We start from the raw sequence: 19,227 nt of genomic DNA, 5'->3' as shown, positions 1-19,227 counted from the left end.
CTTGTTTGGTCCATATGCCTCTAAAACCTTACTATCCATGTATCTGCCCCAATGTCTTTTAAATGTCGCGAATTGTATCCACTTTTATAGCTTCATCTGGCAACTAATTTCTGATACAGACTACCCTATAAATTCCTCCGTCTACCTCCTGCAGCCACACACAACTGACTGACTTCATCCACTTCACCACTAACTTCCATCCGGCACTCAAATACACCTGGACTATTTCCGACACTTTCCTACTATTTCTTGACCTCACTATCTCCATCGCAGGTGATAGACTTCTGGCTGACATCCACTATAAACCCACTGACTCCCATGGCTATCTAGACTACCCTTCTTCCCACCCTGCTTCCTGTAAGGACTCCATCCCCTACTCCCAATTCCTCTGTCTACGCCGCATCTGCTCCCAGGATGAGGTGTTCCACACCAGGGCATCGGAAATGTCCTCATTCTTAAGGGAATGGGGGTTCCCCTCCCTTACTATAGATGAGGCTCGCACCAAGGTCTCTTCCATACCCCGTAACTCTGTTCTCTCTCCCCATCCCCCCACTCGCAACAAGGGCAGAGTCTCCCTAGTCCTCACCTTTCACCCCACTAGCCGTCGCATACAACAAATAGTCTTCCGTCAGTTTTGCCACCTCCAACGTGACCCCACCACTCGCCACATCTTCCCATCTCCCCCCCCTGTCTGCTTTCCGCAAAGACCGCTCCCTCCGTAACTCCCTTGTAAATTCTTCCCTTCCCTCCCGCACCACCCCCTCCCTGGGCACTTTCCCTTGCAACCGCAAGAGATGCTATACTTGTCGCTTTACCTCCCCCCTCGACTCCATTCAGGGACCCAAGCAGTCGTTCCAGGTGCGACAGAGGTTCACCTGCATCTCCTCCAACCTTTGAATGAATTGAAAATGAAAATGAATTTAATGCATTTCGTTGTCTCTGTACTGTACACTGACAATGACAATTAAAATTGAATCTGAATCTGAATCTGAACCTCATCTATTGCATCTGCTGCTCTAGATGTCAGCGGATCTATATCGGTGAGACCAAGCGTAGGTTTGTCGATCGTTTCGCCGAACACCTCCGCTCGGTCCGCTTTAACCATCCTGACCTCCCGGTGGCTCAGCACTTCAACTACCCCTCCCATTCTGTATCCAACCTCTTTGTCCTGGGCCTCCGCCATGGGCAGAGTGAGCACCACCGGGAATTGGAGGAACAGCACCTCATCTTCCGCTTGGGCAGTCTGCACCCTGGTGGTATAAACATTGAATTCTCCCAATTCCGTTAGCCCTTGCTGTCTCCTCCCCTTCCTAGCTCTCCCTCAGCCCTCGGGCTCCTCCTCTTCCTTTTTCCTTTCTTCTCCCCGCCCCTGCCCGCCCCCCTTCCCACCCTCCATCAGTCTGAAGAAGGGTTTCGGCCCGAAACGTTGCCTATTTCCTTCGCTCCATAGATGCTGCTGCACCCGCTGAGTTTCTCCAGCACTTTTGTCTACCCTATAAATGAAGTGGTTTCCACTGAGGTGTGACAACTTATTTTTTGACGAGAGATCAGCTGGGTTACCTGATGGTCAGAGGCAATGGGACATTCTGTCCAGCGTCTGAATATCATAGTGGTCTTGGATACATTGCAATGAATTCAGAATGTGCAGGAAATTCAGCTGGCATGGCAGCATCTGTGGAAGGCGAAACACTGTTCGTGTTTCAGATTGAAGCCACTTCATCTGAACTAGAAAAGTAAGAAACAAGCTGGCTTTACGTCATTGAAATGGCAGGGGAAGGTTGGATAGGCAAATTGTGTATTTCTGATAAGGTGAGGTCAAAGAATCATATAGCATGGAAACAGGCCCTTTGGACCAAGATGCCCCATTTAAGTTAGTCCCATCTTCCCGTGCTTGGCCCCTATCCCTCTAACCCTTTCGTATCCATGTACCTGTCCAAATGTCTTTTAAATATTTGTGTGTCGTATCTGCCTAAACTACTCCTCTGGCAGCTTGTTCCATAAACCCACCACCTTCTGTTTGAAAAAAATTGCCCCTCTGGTTCCTATTAAATCTTTCCCTTTTCACCTTAAACCTGTGCCCTCATGTTCTTGATTCCTATACGCTTTCTATTCCCCTCATGATTTTATACACCTTTAAGAGATCACCCCTTAGCCTCCTGCAAACCAAAGAATAAAGTTCTTGCCTGCACAACATCTCCCTGTAGCTATGGTCCTTGACTCCTGGCAAAATCCTTGTAAATCTTCTCTGCACTCTTTCCAACTTCATGGCATCTTTCCTATAGCAGGTGACAAAATGTGAGCATAATACTCTGTGCAGTCTTACCAACATTTTGTATAAATGCAACATAATGTCCCAACTTCTATACTCATTCCCTGACAGATCAAAGCCAAGGTGCTAAATGCCTTCTTCTCCACCCCAGCTACATGTGATGCCACTTTCAGGGAACCATGTACCTGGTCTCCTACTCCTTCTGCTCTACAACTAGGGCCCTGGTCTATCTTCCCAAAATGCAACAACTCATAGTTGAGTTTAGCTCAGTTTAGTTTAGGGATTCAGCATGAAAACAGGCCCTTCAGCCCACCGAGTCCGTGCCAATCAGTGATCTCCCATATACTAGCACTATCCTACACATTAGGGAAAATTTACAATTTACATAAGTCAATCAACCTGTATGTTTTTGGAGTGTGGGAGGAAACCAGAGCTCCCAGAGAAAACCCATGCAGGTCACGGGGAGAACGTACAAACTCTGTACTTGCTGCACCCGTAGTCAGGATTGAACCTGGGTCTCTGGTACCGTAAGGCAACAACTCTACCGCTGCGTCACCTTGTCACCCTTATCTGAATTAAACTCCGTTTGCCATACCTCAACCCAGTTGCTCAACTGGTCAAGGCCCTGCTGTAATTCTGGATTACCACCTACACTCTTTATGATACCATCTATTTTAGTGCCATCTGCAGACTCACTGTTCATGCCAGGGTCATCATGGTGATACTCCCGTAAATATTTTCCTTTGTGTAAGATATAACTCCAGCCATTGGAGTGTTTTCTTCTTGATGTCCATTAAATCCAGTTGAACCTGGGCACATTGCTGCCACTGTATGTCAAATCCTTTCACAATCTGTATCAACAATTTGGCTAAAGAAACCAAATGTCACATTTAAATTTGCTGACAGTGCTAAACTACCAAATACGCAAGAGGAAGTTAAAGTGGGTTCAAGAAGATATACACTAGCTGAGTGCATGTTGGAGAACATGGAAGATGGAACATAATGTAAAACTAATTAGGTCATCATCCAATTTGGCACCCTTTTTCACACACAAGCTGGTTGGTACATGGAACAAGCTGCCAGAGGAAGTGGCCAACTTAAAGAAAGTACTGTCACGGTTTGTGCAACATGTTAAAAGCCCAACTCGAGGGGAAAACACACTAGACTGTGTTTATTCTAACATTCCTAAAGGTTACATAGCCTTACCCCTCACCCCCCTTGGACAGTCAGACCACCAGTCATTGTTGTTAATCCCAGCCTACATCCCCATCAGTAGAAAGCAGAAACCCACTACCAGGATCATTAAAACTTGGCCAGAGGATGCAACCATACAACTGCTGAACTGCTTTCAGAGCACAGACTGGAATCTATTTTATAACCGGGACCTAGAAGAGTACGCTGCAGCTCGCACCAGGGTCTCCTCTGTAGATCTATTAGTCCTATATGCATACTGGTGTGGGGTCGAGTGGGGGGGGGGGGGGGGGGGGGATAATTTAAGGTAACCTAGGACCAGCCTTTCAAAGCGCTTCTAGGAAAAAGGTACAGGTCACTAAAGTCACGCACTGCCAGACTCAAGAACAGCTTTTACCCATCAGCAATCTTGGAACTGAACTCTGTCTCGGGAGTGGGTTATGGGGAAGGAGGGGGGTAGGGAGACAGTGTTAATCTATGTAAATGTGAATCCATGGGTGGGTTTGGGGAGGGAGGGAGTGTAAAAAGTATGAGTATGTGAATGTTTGAAGTTCTTTTAAATGGAGAGACACAGTAATCTCGTTGTGTGTGACACATGCAATGACAATAAAGCATTCTCATCTGATTCTGATTACATCAACGTCTGACAATGGATAACATTAGGATGAATTATACACAGAAATGTTTAGTCCAGTTTTGTATGACTTTCACCCAGAAATAATTGCAATTAGTGAAAACAGTAAAGTCAAGCCAATTTTATTTCTATAGCACATTTAAAAACAACTCTTGTTGACCAAAGTGCTTTACATTGGTGCAGGTACTAACGTGCTACAAAACAGTGGTACATAGATCAACAATACATACATAAACACATACATACAGCGCTCCCTCAGAGAACCTCAAGAAAGGCTTGAGAGTAGAAATAAGTTTTAAGTCTAGGCTTAAATGAGTTGGTGGAGGGGGTATTTCTGATGGGACGAGGGATGCTGTTCCATATTTTAGAATCTGCAACCGTAAAAGCGCGGTCACACCTGAGCTTATGCCTAGATCGCGGGATGGTCAGTAACCCTGTCGGCCGATATGAGGGACCTGGAGGTGGTATGGTGGGTAAGCAGATTTTTGATGTACAGTGGTTTGCAAAAGTATTCATATCCCTTGAACTTTTCCACATTTTGTCATGTTACAACCACAAACGTAAATGTATTTTATTGGGATTTTATGTGTTAGACTAACACAAAGTGGCACATAATTGTGAAGTGGAAGGAAAATGATACATGGTTTTCAAATTTTTTTACAAATAAAAAACTGAAAAGTGTGGCGTGCAAAAGTATTCAGCCCCCTTTACTCTGATACCCCTAAATAAAATCCAGTGCAACCAATTGCCTTCAGAAGTCACCTAATTAGTAAATAGAGTCCGCTTGCATGTAATCTAATCTCAGTATAAATACAACTGTTCTGTGAAGGCCTCAGAGGTTTGTTAGAGAACATTAGTGGACAAACAGCATCATGAAGCCCAAGGAACACACCAGGGATAAAGTTGTGGAGAAGTTTAAAGCAGGGTTAGGTTATAAAAAAAATCCCAAGCTTTGAACATCTCACGGAGCACTGTTCAATCCATCATCCGAAAATGGAAAGAGTATGGCACAACTGCAAACCTACCAAGACATGGCCATCCACCTAAACTGACAGGCAGGGCAAGGAGAGCATTGATCAGAGAAGCAGCCAAGAGGCCCAGGGTAACTCTGGAGGAGCTGCAGACATCCACAGCTCAGGTGGGAGAATCTGTCCACAGGACAACTATTAGTCGTATACTCCTCAAATCGGGCCTTTATGGAAGAGTGGCAAGAAGAAAGCCATTGTTGAAAAAAAGCCATAAGAAGTCCCGTTTGCAGTTTTCCACAAGCCATGTGGGGGACACAGCAAACATGTGGAGGAAGGTGCTCTGGTCAGATGAGACCAAAATTGAAGTTTTTGGCCTAAATGCAAAACGCTATGTGTGGCGGAAAACTAACACTGCACATCACCTTGAACACACCATCCCCACTGTGAAACATGGTGGTGGCAGCATCATGCTGTGGGGATGCTTTTCTTCAGCAGGGACAGGAAAGCTGGTCAGAGTTGATGGGAAGATGGATGGAGCCAAATACAGGGCAATCTTGGAAGAAAATCTGTTAGTCTGCAAAAGACTTGAGACTGGGGCGGAGGTTCACCTTCCAGCAGGACAACGACCCTAAACATACAGCCAGAGCTACAATGGAATGGTTTAGATCAAAGCATATTCATTTGTTAGAATGGCCCAGTCAAAGTCCAGACCTAAATCCAATTGAGAATCTCTGGCAAGACTTGAAAATTGCTGTTCACAGACACTCTCCATCCAATCTGACTGAGCGTGAGCTAGTTTGCAAAGAAGAATGGGCAAACATTTCAGACTCTAGATGAGACATAACCCAAAAGACTTGCAGCTGTAATTGCAGCGAAAGGTGGTTCTACAAAGTATTGACTCAAGGGGGCTGAATACCTTTGCACGCCACACTTTTCAGTTTTTTATTTGTTAAAAAATTTGAAAACCGTGTATCATTTTCCTTCCACTTCACAATTATGCACCACTTTGTGTTGGTCTATCATATAAAATCCCAATAAAATACATTTACGTTTGTGGTTGTAACATGACAAAATGTGGAAAAGTTCAAGGGATATGAAAACTTTTGCAAGCCACTGTAGGTGGGGGCAAACCCGTTAAGGGCTTTGTATACATAAAGAAGGAGCTTGAAATTGATTTAGAAATGGCACAGGAAGCCAGTGGAGAGAGGCCAGAATCAGGGTGATGTGGTCCCTTTTTCGGGTGCCCATCAGGAGTCTCTCTGCGGCGTTTTGGACCAATTGGAGGCGGGACAGGGTTGATTGGCTGATGCCAGTGTAAAGGGAGTTGCAGTAATCGAGGCAGGAGGAGATTAATGTGTGGATGATCTTTTCGAGGTCGTCAAATTGGAGGAATTGTTTTATTTTAGCTATCGTCCGAAGCTGGAAGAAGCTAGCTTTTACCACGGCATTGAGTTTGTCAAATTTCAACGCGGAATCAAATATCACTCCAAGGTTTTTGACGTGAGGTTTGAGTAATGGGGTAAGGCTTCCAAGGCTTCCTGCTATCGTTTTGATTGAGTCCGAGGGGCTGAGTAGGATGACCTCAGACTTACTCTCGTTTAGTTGGAGGAAGTTCTGGGCCATCCAACACTTTATATCCTCGGGAGCTAGTTGATCTGATTTATGTGCTTTTACAAACAAACAATGTTTCTTCAGAAAAATAACAAAGCTCCAACATGTGTAGATCATTTAAAATGTCATTGATATGTACAGACAAATAATTTAAAAAATGCATTTGAAATACTGGCCTTTAAATCTAGAGGATTTGAATGCATTACCATGGAAATTTATCAATTCATAAGCCTGGTTAGACCGTATCTGGAGTACCTTGATACAGTGGCGGACTGGGTCTAAAAATATTGGTTACCAGGAGACAAAGGGGGCCCACCCACAACTACAATGCTATCATTTGACAGGGGCCCACTTGCCATCACTTGCTATCACTTCATCAGGGGCCCACTTGCCATCACTTGCTATCACTTCATCAGGGGCCCACTTGCCATCGGGCAAGCTGACACCCGAGCCAGTCCGCCACTGCCTTAATAATAATAATAATAATAATAATAATAATAATATAATAACTTTATTTATAGAGCACTTTAAAGCAACCACTGTTGCAACAAAGTGCTGTACATGACTAATCATGGACAAAAAATTATTAATACCTAATAAAAACATTAAAAGAGAGAGTAAAAACAATAAAATTAAAAACATTAAAAGCACTAAAACAGGAGCAAAGTCTCAAACAGGGTCAAAAGCCAAGGAATATAAATGTGTTTTAATACTGGTTTTGAAGATGGACAGTGAGGGGACCTGTCTGATGTGCAACGGCAGAGTGTTACATAGCGCCGGAGCAGCAACAGAGAAGGCTCTATCCCCTCAGTAGTAATAGTACTGTGCATTATACTTCTGGGAGAACAGAAACCAGAAATATCCCTGGAGTGGACCTCAAGGATTATGTGACAAGGAGATATCATAAAAGTTAGGATTATATTCTCTGGAATTTAGAGAATCTTAGTATGTATTAGTGAGAGTATCGATGGTAAGAAACTGACTGCAATTTAATGAATCAAAAGGAGGCATTGCCTGCAAACACAAAGCTTCTTGGGAGTGAAGTTAGAAGACACTTCTACACACAGAGAATGCTAGAATTTAGAAATATTTCCATTGGTGGGCAAAGTAATGTGTTACCATCACCCATTTGTTCTCTCCAGAGATGCTGCTTGTCCCGCTGAGCTACTCCAGCATTTTGTGTCTATCTTCGATTTAAACCAGCATATGCAGTTCTTTCCTCCAAATCAGTGATTATTAGTTCTAATTATTAGCTCCGGTAGGCGGCGCGGCTCTGGCCAGCAGTGGCCTCTGCAGCCTGTCCGCGTTTTTGTTATTTTTTGTCTGTGTTTCTGTGTAGTTTTTGTTATTTTATGTTGGGGTGTGTGTGTGGGGGGGTGTGGGGGGGTGGGAGGGGGGGGGAAACTTTTGAATCTCTCCCTGCACTGGAGACCCGACCTTTTCTCGTCGGGTCTCAGGTGTCGTTGAGGCCGCAACGAGGAGCGGCCTCCAACGGGAAGAAGCCGGGGACTCTGGTGCCGACTCACCGTTGCCGTCGCGGAGCTGGCCGAGACCGGAGCGGGTGGAGCGGTGGAGGAGCGCTGCCGCTGCTGCTGCTGCTGCTGCTGCTGCTGCTGCCGCTGCTGCTGCTGAGTCGGAGGCTGCTACTGCGGGTCTGCGGACGGCTCGGACGACCCCGCGCGGCTCCCTGGAGGGAGACCGCTTTTCGGGCTGCTGCAACGGCGAATTCTCCCGCCCGTGTTGCGGGGTCGAAGAGCTCCTGGAGCGGGGCCTAACACCATTGCCCCGCGCGGCTGGAACGGCTGCGGGAATTTGCGAGCGCACACCGGGGGCTCTAACACCAAGACCCGGTGTGCGACCTCGCACCACCCGGCGTGGCTTCAATGGCTGCGGGACAATCGCCATCGCCAGCCGGGGGCTTTGACTTTGACTGTGACATCGGGGGGGGGGGGGGGAGTGCAGTGGAGAGATAAGTTTTTTTTGGCCTTCCATCACAGTTATGTGATGGATGTTTATGTTAAATGTAATTATGTTGTGTCTGGGGTCTATTTGTGTGTAATGTATGGCTGCAGAAACGGCATTTCGTTTGGACCCCCAGGGGTCCAAATGACAATTAAATTGACTCTTGACTCTCTCTTGACTCTTCTAAATATAGAAACATAGACAATAGGTGCAGGAGTAGGCCATTCGGCCCTTCGAGCCTGCACCGCCATTCAATATGATCATGGCCGATCATCCAACTCAGTATCCCGTACCTGCCTTCTCTCCATACCCCCCTGATCCCTTTAGCCACAAGGGCCGCATCTAACTCCCTCTTAAATTTAGCCTATCAACTGGCCTCAACTACCTTCTGTGGCAGAGAGTTCCAGAGACTCACCACTCTGCGTGAAAAATGTTTTTCTCATCTCGGTCCTAAAGGATTTCCCCTTTATCCTTAAACTGTGACCCCTTGTCCTGGACTACCCCAACATCGGGAACAATCATCCTGGGGGGGGGGGGGGGGGGGGACCAAAATGTTACCGCCATGTACAGAAAATAATCGAAAAAGCTGAAACACTGGCGTTTGGATGCAATGCCATAGATGTTTATCAATTCCTAAGCCTGGATGGGAACTAAATAATATTTCATTCTATGCCCTGAGGTTCAGTAGCTAAATTTAGCAATACAACTTGCGTGATAGAGGTGAGAGCAGAAGGCAACATTTAAATTTTCATTGTGCTGAAGCTATTCACCAGGATCTTACCTGGGCTACCGGACCTGAGTTACAGGGAGAGGTTGAAAAGGCAGGGACTGTTTTTGTGAAGCGCACGAGGCGGAGAGGTGACCTCATTGAGGTGTACAAGATCATGAGAGGCCTGGATAACGTCAACGCTCACTGTCTTTTTCGCAGGGTAGAGGATTATAAAACTAGAGGGTATAGGCTCAAGGTGAGACAGGAGAGAGTCAAGAGGAATCTCAGGGGCAACGTTTTCACTCGGACGGTCCTTTGTACCAGGATGAGCTGCCAGCAGAAGTGATAGAAGCAGATACGATTGTGACTTTTGAAAGATTTGGACAGATATATGAATCGGAAGAGTTTAGAGGGTCATAGGCCAAAATGTAGGCAAATTGGATGAGCCCATAATGCCAATTTGGTTGGCCCTGACAAGGTGGGCTGAAGAGCCATTTTCTGTGCTGTAAAGCTCGATGCCTCTATGACTCTTTAGTTTTAGTTGAGAGATACAGCGCGGAAACAGGCCCTTCGGCCCACCGAGTCTGTGCCAACCAGTGATCCCCGCACATTCACACTATCCTACACACACTAGGGACAATGTTCTACAATTATACCAAGCCAAATAACCTACAAACTGTACGTCTTTGGAATGTGGGAGGAAACCGGAGCTCCCGGGAAGAACATAGAAACTCCGAACCGACAACCTGTAGTCAGGATCAAACCTGGGTCTCTGGCGCTATGGCACCAACTCTACCACTGCACCAACATGCTGCCCGCCTGTGCTGACCTGCAATTCTAAAAAGACCAAAATTGCACATTACCTTAATGCAAAATATTTACTCTACATTTTCATTGCTTCAAGACGGACTGACTTTTAACAGGGCACATTGAAAAGCTACAGCTGTCTTAGATTAATTTTTTTTAGAAAGGATCAGTCTGTAACCCCACTCCATGGGAATGATACAAGAATTATACCACAACTTAGTGGAATCATCCAAGCTTAAAATAAAATGCCAAACGTGGAAAGTGAAGTTAAAGTAATATTTGAGTCCAAACGATGGAGCAGCACAAGCGAAGGAAATGTAATGGTGGTATATAACTGAGGAAAGACATTCTTGCCATAGAGGGAGTGCAGAGAAGGTTCACCAGACTGATTCCTGGGATGGCAGGACTTTCATATGATGAAAGACTGGATAGACTCGGCTTGTACTCGCTAGAATTTAGATGATTGAGGGGGGATCTTATAGAAACTTACAAAATTCTTAAGGGGTTGGACAGGCCAGATGCAGGAAGATTATTCCCGATGTTTGGGGAGTCCAGAACTAGGGGTCACAGTTTAAGGATAAGAGGGTGTCTTTTAGGACCGAGATGAGAAAAACATTTTTTACACAGAGAGTGGTGAATCTGTGGAATTCTCTGCCACAGAAGGTAGTTGAGGCCAGTTCATTGGCTATATTTAAGAGGGAGTCAGATGTGGCCCTTGTGGCTAAGGGGATCAGGGGATATGAAGGCAGGTACAGGATACTGAGATGGATGATCAGCCATGATCATATTGAATGGCGGTGTAGGCTCGAAGGGCCGAATGGCCTACTCCTGCACCTATTTTCTATGTTTCTATGTTTCTATGAATGTTGAAGTTGATGAGATGAGAAAGGAGGATAAGGGGGAACGCCGTTCTTGTTCTGGTTGGGAGGAGAGGAGATGGGGGCAGAAGTGCCGTGAAATAGTGGAAAAGTTGCATCCAGGGGAAAAGAAAACACTTTGAAGCTACAGTGCGGATGGTGTTATCATCAGATACGAGAGAGCCAGAGAATCTCGGTGAATGCAATGGAGATATCCTAGGAACCAGGTTGTAGACCAGATATCCAGGTCTGCGTGGGTGTTGGTTTCAAGGCAGTACCAACGTTGTTGTCAATATACTGAATGCAGAGGTGAGAGAGAGGCGTGAGCAGGTATCTCTAAAAACTAAAACTAAAAAATTAAAAACGGTATTGCAAAGCTGATTCAATGAATACTGATAGTGGAGGAGAGAGAGGATGATGTGTTTGAATAAATGTGCTGTAAGGGATTATATCTGAAAGACGAATCATTTGATGCATCATATGAAGACAGAAATGCGGCTATGGCCTACATGGTTCCCCATAGCTGTTCCTTTGCTTTGGAGTCCAGATCATGCCCTGTTCTTACTCCTACCATCTGACAGGAGGTACAGAGGACTGACGTCCCACACCATCAGACTCAGGACAGCTACTTTGCTCCAATGATTAGGCTCATGAACCAATCTGTACAACCCTAACTGAACCATGGCAATAAAAACCATGGACTACAGTGGACTTGTTACTTTTCCAATTATCTTGGCACTAATATCTTGTTTTTTGCACTGTTTATTTTTGGAAATGTCATGTATAATTTACATTGTGTGACGGCACTGCAAGATTTTCATTGTACTTGTACTTCACCATACTTGGGCATCTGACAATACTGGAAACTTGACGAATGAAGTTGCTGGAGCAAGTATAAAATATGAGAACAAGCTTACTCATGCAAAGGACATGGTCGTGACAGTATTACAACCAATACAGCATTACAATTGCATGGAAATTGTTGTGAATTTGTATGCTTGGAACAGACTTAAATAAGGCTCGAACACAGGAGTAATCTAACAAGCTTCTTTATTGCAGGACGCCACCTTGAATCTCCCCGTGCACATGTGTACTTGCACAAGACATCACAAGACACTAATTACATATGCTAATTATCACATACCTAACAGAAATATTTCTCCTTTCTCCTGCTGTTTACGTACCTTATTTTTCGTGATGAGCCAATGAAAATGACCGGTCAGCAAAGGCGATTAACTAAGACTACCTACGACTATCACGACTACCTACAATAACATGGCGGCCCCACTACGACTAGACCTCCGACTACAAGATTATCGGTTTTCTCCATGGCGACCAATTTTTGGAAATTGTTGAAAAATTTTCCGGCGACCATACTGAGGCCGCGACAAGTTCCGAGAAAGCGGGAACTGATCGCGACCATGAAGGAGACTCACCAGAGACCACCGGCGAACACGTAGCGACCATGTAGCGATCTTGTGGCGAGCACAGAGTCTCCTGCACTCGCCAAAAAAGTTGCCTAAGTGGGACAGACCCTTAACTGTTTAGGAATGTTTGCTCTGATTATATCCATTCTTTCCAACCCACACTGATATGACAACGTGCTTTGTTTTGTAAAACATATATAAAACAATATGAATGGTATAGAATAATTCATATTTAATTAGTGCGTTTCAAGATAAATCTGGAAGCGGAACATTTATTTCCTGTCACGATCGTGTCACATCTTCAAGCAGATTCTCCACATTGTCTGTCATCTCTCTGCTGTTAATGGACTATTTAAGAGACATTTAGACAGGAACATGGATAGGAAAGGTTTGGAGGGCTATGGGCCAAATGTGGGCAGGTGGGACTAGTGTGGATGGAGCAAATTTTGGTCAGCCTGGGCAAGTTGAACGAAGGGCCTTTTCCATGCTGTATGACTCAATAACTATTAAATCATCCTCCCATAAGCTGGGGGCGTAATCTTGATCTTCCAACCTACCTTATGTGGACTTTGGACATTTTTTCTGTAACTCCAACACTACTGTATATTCTGCACGCTGCAATTTTTCTCTTTGCACTACCTGCCGTACATGTATAGGGTTTGATAGTACTCATGCACAGTATAATTTAATCTTGTTACAAATGTGACTACACTGATTAAGAAAGCAGCTCCTGTACCTTCTTCCCAATGGTAGTAGTGAGATGAGAATGTGGCAGTCAGGGTGGTGTAGGTCTTTGACGATATTGGCTGTTTTTGACAACTGATCATTGAGCTTTTCCCACTTTTATCCCACCCAGGGGCACAGTATTTCATGGCTATTTATTGTAACAAATAATGTATCAGGGCAACACAGTGACACAGGTAGTAGAGCGTCTGCCTCATAGTGTCAGAGACATGGGTTCGAACTTGACCTCAGATGGTACCAATGAGGAGTTTGCCATTCTCACTGTGACAGTGTGGGGTTTCTCCCAGTGCTGAAAGACTTGGGGGTAGGTAGGCTAAATGGCTGCTGTAAATTGCCCCCAGTGGCTAGGTGAGTGGTAGAATCTGGGGAAAATAGGGGGAAATTAAAAAATGGTTTTAAAATAGAATTAGTTCAAATTTGAATGGGTCAAATGGGTGCACTTTCAATTGGTCGACTGGACACCTGGATTTCCATGGCACTATAATTCTAATATTTGTATTTTACGTTTTAAGGATTAAAATTTTAAATTAGAACAATTTAGTAAAATAAATCTTGTACTTTTCTATGTCCTATGGAAGTGGCTGAATTGAAAAAGATAACTAAGATTAGAGTCTTTCCGAGGTTGGGGATATTTCTGAAGGCACAACACTGAACACAAAGGAAACTTGTTGCACAAGCATGAGAGAACTTACAATTGAGGGAGCTGCCCATTCCCTATTTGTTTTGTTTGACAGCTAACATAGATGTAACAAGGACAATTAGCCACAGTGCAACTTCATGATACCATCTTGAATTGAATTTAATACTTTATTGTCACATGTGACAAGTCACAGTGACATTCTTTGTTTGCATACCCAAAGTCACCACGTTAAGGGCGCCAGGTCCCCCTTTGATCTCCCTTGCTAATGTATTTATTTCCACCTCCATTCTTGGCAGTGCATTCCATGCACCCATCATTCTCTTTGTGAGAAACATCTCCTGCACATCTCTTTTAAACTTTCCCCATATCACCTTAAAGCTATGACCTCTTATATTTGATATTTCCACCCTGGGAAAAAAGATTGGACTCCCTCAACCTCCAGAGAAAACAAACTAAGTTCATTCAAACTCCCCTCATGGTTTACACCCTCTAATCCCGTCAGTATCCTGATAAATATCTTCTGCGCCTTCTCCAAAGCATTCACATCCTCTCTGCAGAACAGTACACATTGCATCAAATCTAAGTTTTATAAAGCTGCAACGTGACTTCCTGGCTCTTATACTTAATGTCACGACTGATGAAGACAAGCCCACCACACGCCTTTTCTTTACCACTCAATTTAATTGTGTCGCAACTTTCAGGGAGCTATGTTCTTGAACTCCAAGATCTCTCTTTAGATCAGTGTGGTTAAGGGTCCTGCATTAATTGTATACTTTTCCCTGATATTTGATCTCCCAAAGTACAACACTTGGTACCATTTCTCACCCATATCTGTAACTGATCCATTTTCTGACAATCTTCTTCACTGTCTGCAACTCTACCACTTTATGTGATGTCTTCAAACTTACTGAGCAACCCATTTATATTTTTGTCCAAGTTTTATATCACAAACAACAGAGGTCCCAGCACTATTCCCTCCAGAATAGGATCGGTTACAGACCTCTCACCAATATTGGACCCGCCCACCACTATCCTCTGTCTTCTATGCGTAAGCCAGTCCTGAATCCAAAATACAAAATCATGGTAGATCCCACACATTTTAATCTTCTGGAACAAACAGCATATCATGAGTGGCTTTTTCTAGTGCCTTACTAAAGTTCATTTGGACAATATTCACAGTCCTACGATCACCTTTGCCACCTCTTCAAAAATCTAATCAAGTTTGTAAACCATGACCTGCCTCATACAAAGCCATAGATAGACATAAAATGTTGGAGTAACTCAGCGGGACAGGCAGCATCTTGGCAGAGAAGGAATGGGTGATGTTTCGAGTCGACAACATGGGCACTGTCCCTAACTATCACATTCTCCTACAAATAGGAGTAAATCCCATCCCTAAGAATCCTTTCAAATAGTATCGGCCGATGTGAGCCTCACTGGCCTATAATCTCCCGGATTATCCCCATTTCCCTTCTGCAACAAAGGAACAACATTGGCTACTCTCCAGTCTTCTGAGAATTGTTGGGCAGTATTTCAGCATAGAAGTATACAGAAAATAAATGTTTTGATTTTGATGTAAATTGCAAACATTTGGACTAAGACCATCTTTTACATTAATATATATGCCTGGAGCCTGATTCCTTCTTGACCAATTTCTATTTATTATTGCAGTCTGGAAGCACTTTGTTCTGTATACTGCCTACTTCTGATTGTTTTAACAAGTTTCTGGATCAGTGAGTCATTACGTTGGCATTCCTTTGGACTCTACATTTATATAAACCTCAACTGTTTTGGACTTGCAATGAACATAGAGTAATAAAAACACAAAGTATTCCTAAATAAACTTCACAGCTAATGTAATATTCCTGCCATTTGTTTACGGGCTATACGCCGTCATTCTGAATATTAACAACTTCACAAAATGACAAAGTAAGCATTAGAATACTCCTACAATACTGAAAATCAGACGCGAACAGGAAATGGTGCAAACAGGCTAGAGTTTAGATGGTAACTTTGGAGAGAGTGGAAAATGATAACATTTCAGCAACAATATCTCGTCAGTGCTGCTAAATATTTGGGGTATCTTGTCCTTTGAACAGTTTTTAAATATCTCTAATGTAGACTGTAAATTATTCAACAATATTTAAACGGCAAAGTGTGCAGGGAAGATTTTAAACTGGAAAGAGTGCAGTGATTTACAAGGATGCTCCAAGTACAGATATTTGCCAGGACTCAAGGGCCTGAACTGTAGGGAGAGATTGGTACGAAGGCTAGGACTTTATTCCTTGGAGTGCAGGACACTGATTGGGTGATCTTAGAGAGGTGTATAAAAACATTAGGGGAATAGAAAGGGAGAATGCACAGAGTCTTAACCAGGGTAGGGGAATCCAGATCTAGAGGGCCTAGGTTTAAGGTGAGGGTAGTAGGAAACTAAGGAACACACAGCAGGAGGTGGGTATATGGAACGAGCTGCCAGAGGAAATGGTTGAGGCAGGTACAATAACAACATTTAAGGGACATTTGGATAGGGCTCAGATGGTGGGGACTCTTGATGATAGATGCTCATGCCTGCTAAGATCATGTCTGAACTTTGACCTCGCTGCCACTTTCCTGCACTAAGCCCATATCCCTTGATTCCCTTACTTTCAAAATATTTACTGTAGCAGTCACTATTCTGAATATACTCAAATGGAGCCTCTGCAGTCCTTGAAAATAGAGACTTTCAAAAATCCACCCTCCAGTTTAAACCATTTCTTCACATCGCAGTCCTGAATGGCGGGGTTTTATGTTTTAAGACTGTCATCCTGATTCTGGATACCCCAGCAAAGGGAAGCATTATCCCTGCATCTACTCTGTCAAGTCCAGGAGGAACTTAGCATATTTCAAAGAGCTCTCATCTTACTCTTCTACTCAAGAGAACCTCGGCCCAATTTGTTTCTATGCACCATCCCTGCTATGAACCTGTGTACATTTGCTGCACTTCGTCAATTACTAATTTTTCCTTACCTAGGTTGGGAATCCCGACATCCCATTCCAGATGCAATCGCACGTTCATTGATTCATCTACAATGACACCCAAGTCATAGAGTCATACGACATGAAAAACGGTCCATCAATCCAACTTGACCATGCCAACCACGATGGACAATCTAAGCTGCTCCCATTTGTCCGCATCTGGCCCTCTAAACCTTCTGTAGGAAATTTTCTCCTAGAGATGCTGCCTGACCTGCTGAGTTACTGCAGCATTTTGGTCTATCCCTCTAAGCCTTTCCTATCCATGTACCTGCTCAAATGTCTTATAAAAGTTGTTATTGTATCTGCCTCAGCTACTTCCTTTAGCAGCTCGTCCCATATACTCAAGCCTTTGTGTGAAAAATGTTACCTGTCAGTTTCCCATTACATCATTTCTCTCTCACTTTAAACATATGCCATCTGTTCTTGATTCCCCTTTGCTAAGAAAAAGACTTTGTGCATTCACCCTACCTATGCCCCTCATGATTTTATACATCTGTATAAAATCACCTCTCAGCTTCCTGTGCTCCAAGGAACAATGTCCTAGCCTGCCCAACCACTCCCTGCAGCTCAGACCTGAGTCCTGGCAACATCCTCATAACAATTTCCCACTTAATGGCATCTTTCCTATGGAAGGATACTCCAAAATTGAATACAATACTCCAAGTGCAGTGTCACCAACATCTTGTACAACACCCAAGTCTCTCTGAACATGAACACCTTTGAAAATCTTAACATTTGAAAAGTATTACATTTTTCAAGAGCAAAAACAAACTGGTGGAAGAACTTAGCAGGTCCTGCGTATTTGAGGAGGCAAGGGATTTGTGAACATTTTAGATCGAGACCTTGCATCATGACTGGGGGTGTAAAGAGAAGATAGGGGATGGGGAAGGAATAGGGTGTGTGGTGTCGTACACCCAAATTGAAAATCCAATAATCTATTCCTACTCACACAGTGAGTTGTGAGTGTGGAATTCTAGGCCTCAGAGGACGGCGGAGGCCGGTTCTCTGGATATTTTCAAGAGAGAGCTAGATAGGGCTCTTGAAGATAGCGGAGTCAGGGGATATGGGGAGAAGGCAGGAACGGGGTACTGATTGGGGATGATCAGCCATGATCACAGTGGATGGCAGTGCTGTCTTGAAGAGCCGAATGGCCTACTCCTGCACCTATTGTCTATTGTCTCACAATTCTGTCACACACACACACACAAACACCATCCCCAACTTTTCAGTGCCTGACATACAGACATCTGTATATACTGTATGAACAAACTCCCATAATATTATTTATATTCGAAAGACTGTTTAGTCCAGAGCTAGTTTCCTCCTTGTCACTACTTTTTAGAATTTGATGCTATTCATTACAACACTGTGTATGGTTATCATATTGAGAGATTTGTGTGTATTGTCTTTTGGACATCTGGAACCCATTTATAACCCAGGGATGGTCTGTAGAGCAATTTCACAACAACTATCCAGCTCTTGAACACTATAAAACACCAACTAAACTGTGACCTATGGACTGCCAATAGACAATAGGTGCAGGAGTAGGCCATTTGGCCCTTCGAGCCAGTACCGCCATTCAATGTGATCATGGCTGATCGTCCCCCATCAATAACCCGTGCCTGCTTTCTCCCCATATCCCTTGACTCCACTAGCCCCTAGTGGTCTATCTAACCCTCTCATCCTTCTAAACTCCAGAGTGTACAAGCCCAGCTGTTCCATTCTCTCAGCATATGACAGCCTTTAGCACACTAATAGGCCTTTCTCACGGGGCGACTTGACGCAAGAGTTAACCAGAGTTTAACATCGTGGGAACCTCGTGCGATAACAGTACGGCATTCGTGGACCACCGTGGCGCTAACGGCAGGTAATCGTGTAACTTGGTGACTCGGGAGAAAATTCAAGCAAGCTTGAATTTCTCCAAGAGTGACTTGTACACTTGTGGTTGAGCATTGCAACATTATATGAACGTAGTGGCCAGTGCGATATCCGTGCGATATCCGTAATAACTCTTGCGATTACCGTGGGAACTCCTGCGAACGGTAAACCCGGGAGCTGGACAGAGGGGACAGAAGGTGAGTAAAAATTGTCTTCTGTGGGATTGAATTTAAAAAATAAAGATTTGCATCCGCATATGGACATCAAGTTATTCATGAGTTATGTTAAGAAAATAACTATAATCTTTAAAAGGGACTTTACTGAAAGGTCCCGCATTTTTATGGTCCGTGAGAAATTTTTCACATGTACTTCTTTGAGAGATACAGCTCGGAGTCCTCGCCGACTAGCGATCGATGCCTTTCCAAAGCAGGGTCCGGAACGCTACCAATCAATGTTCTCCAGAGACCCGTGTAAGAAGTGAACTGCACATGCTGGTTTAAACCGAAGACAGACAC

Source organism: Leucoraja erinacea, chromosome 9, assembly GCF_028641065.1.
Source record: "Leucoraja erinacea ecotype New England chromosome 9, Leri_hhj_1, whole genome shotgun sequence".
Taxonomy (NCBI): domain Eukaryota; kingdom Metazoa; phylum Chordata; class Chondrichthyes; order Rajiformes; family Rajidae; genus Leucoraja; species Leucoraja erinaceus.
This window is presented reverse-complemented; position numbering follows the sequence as displayed.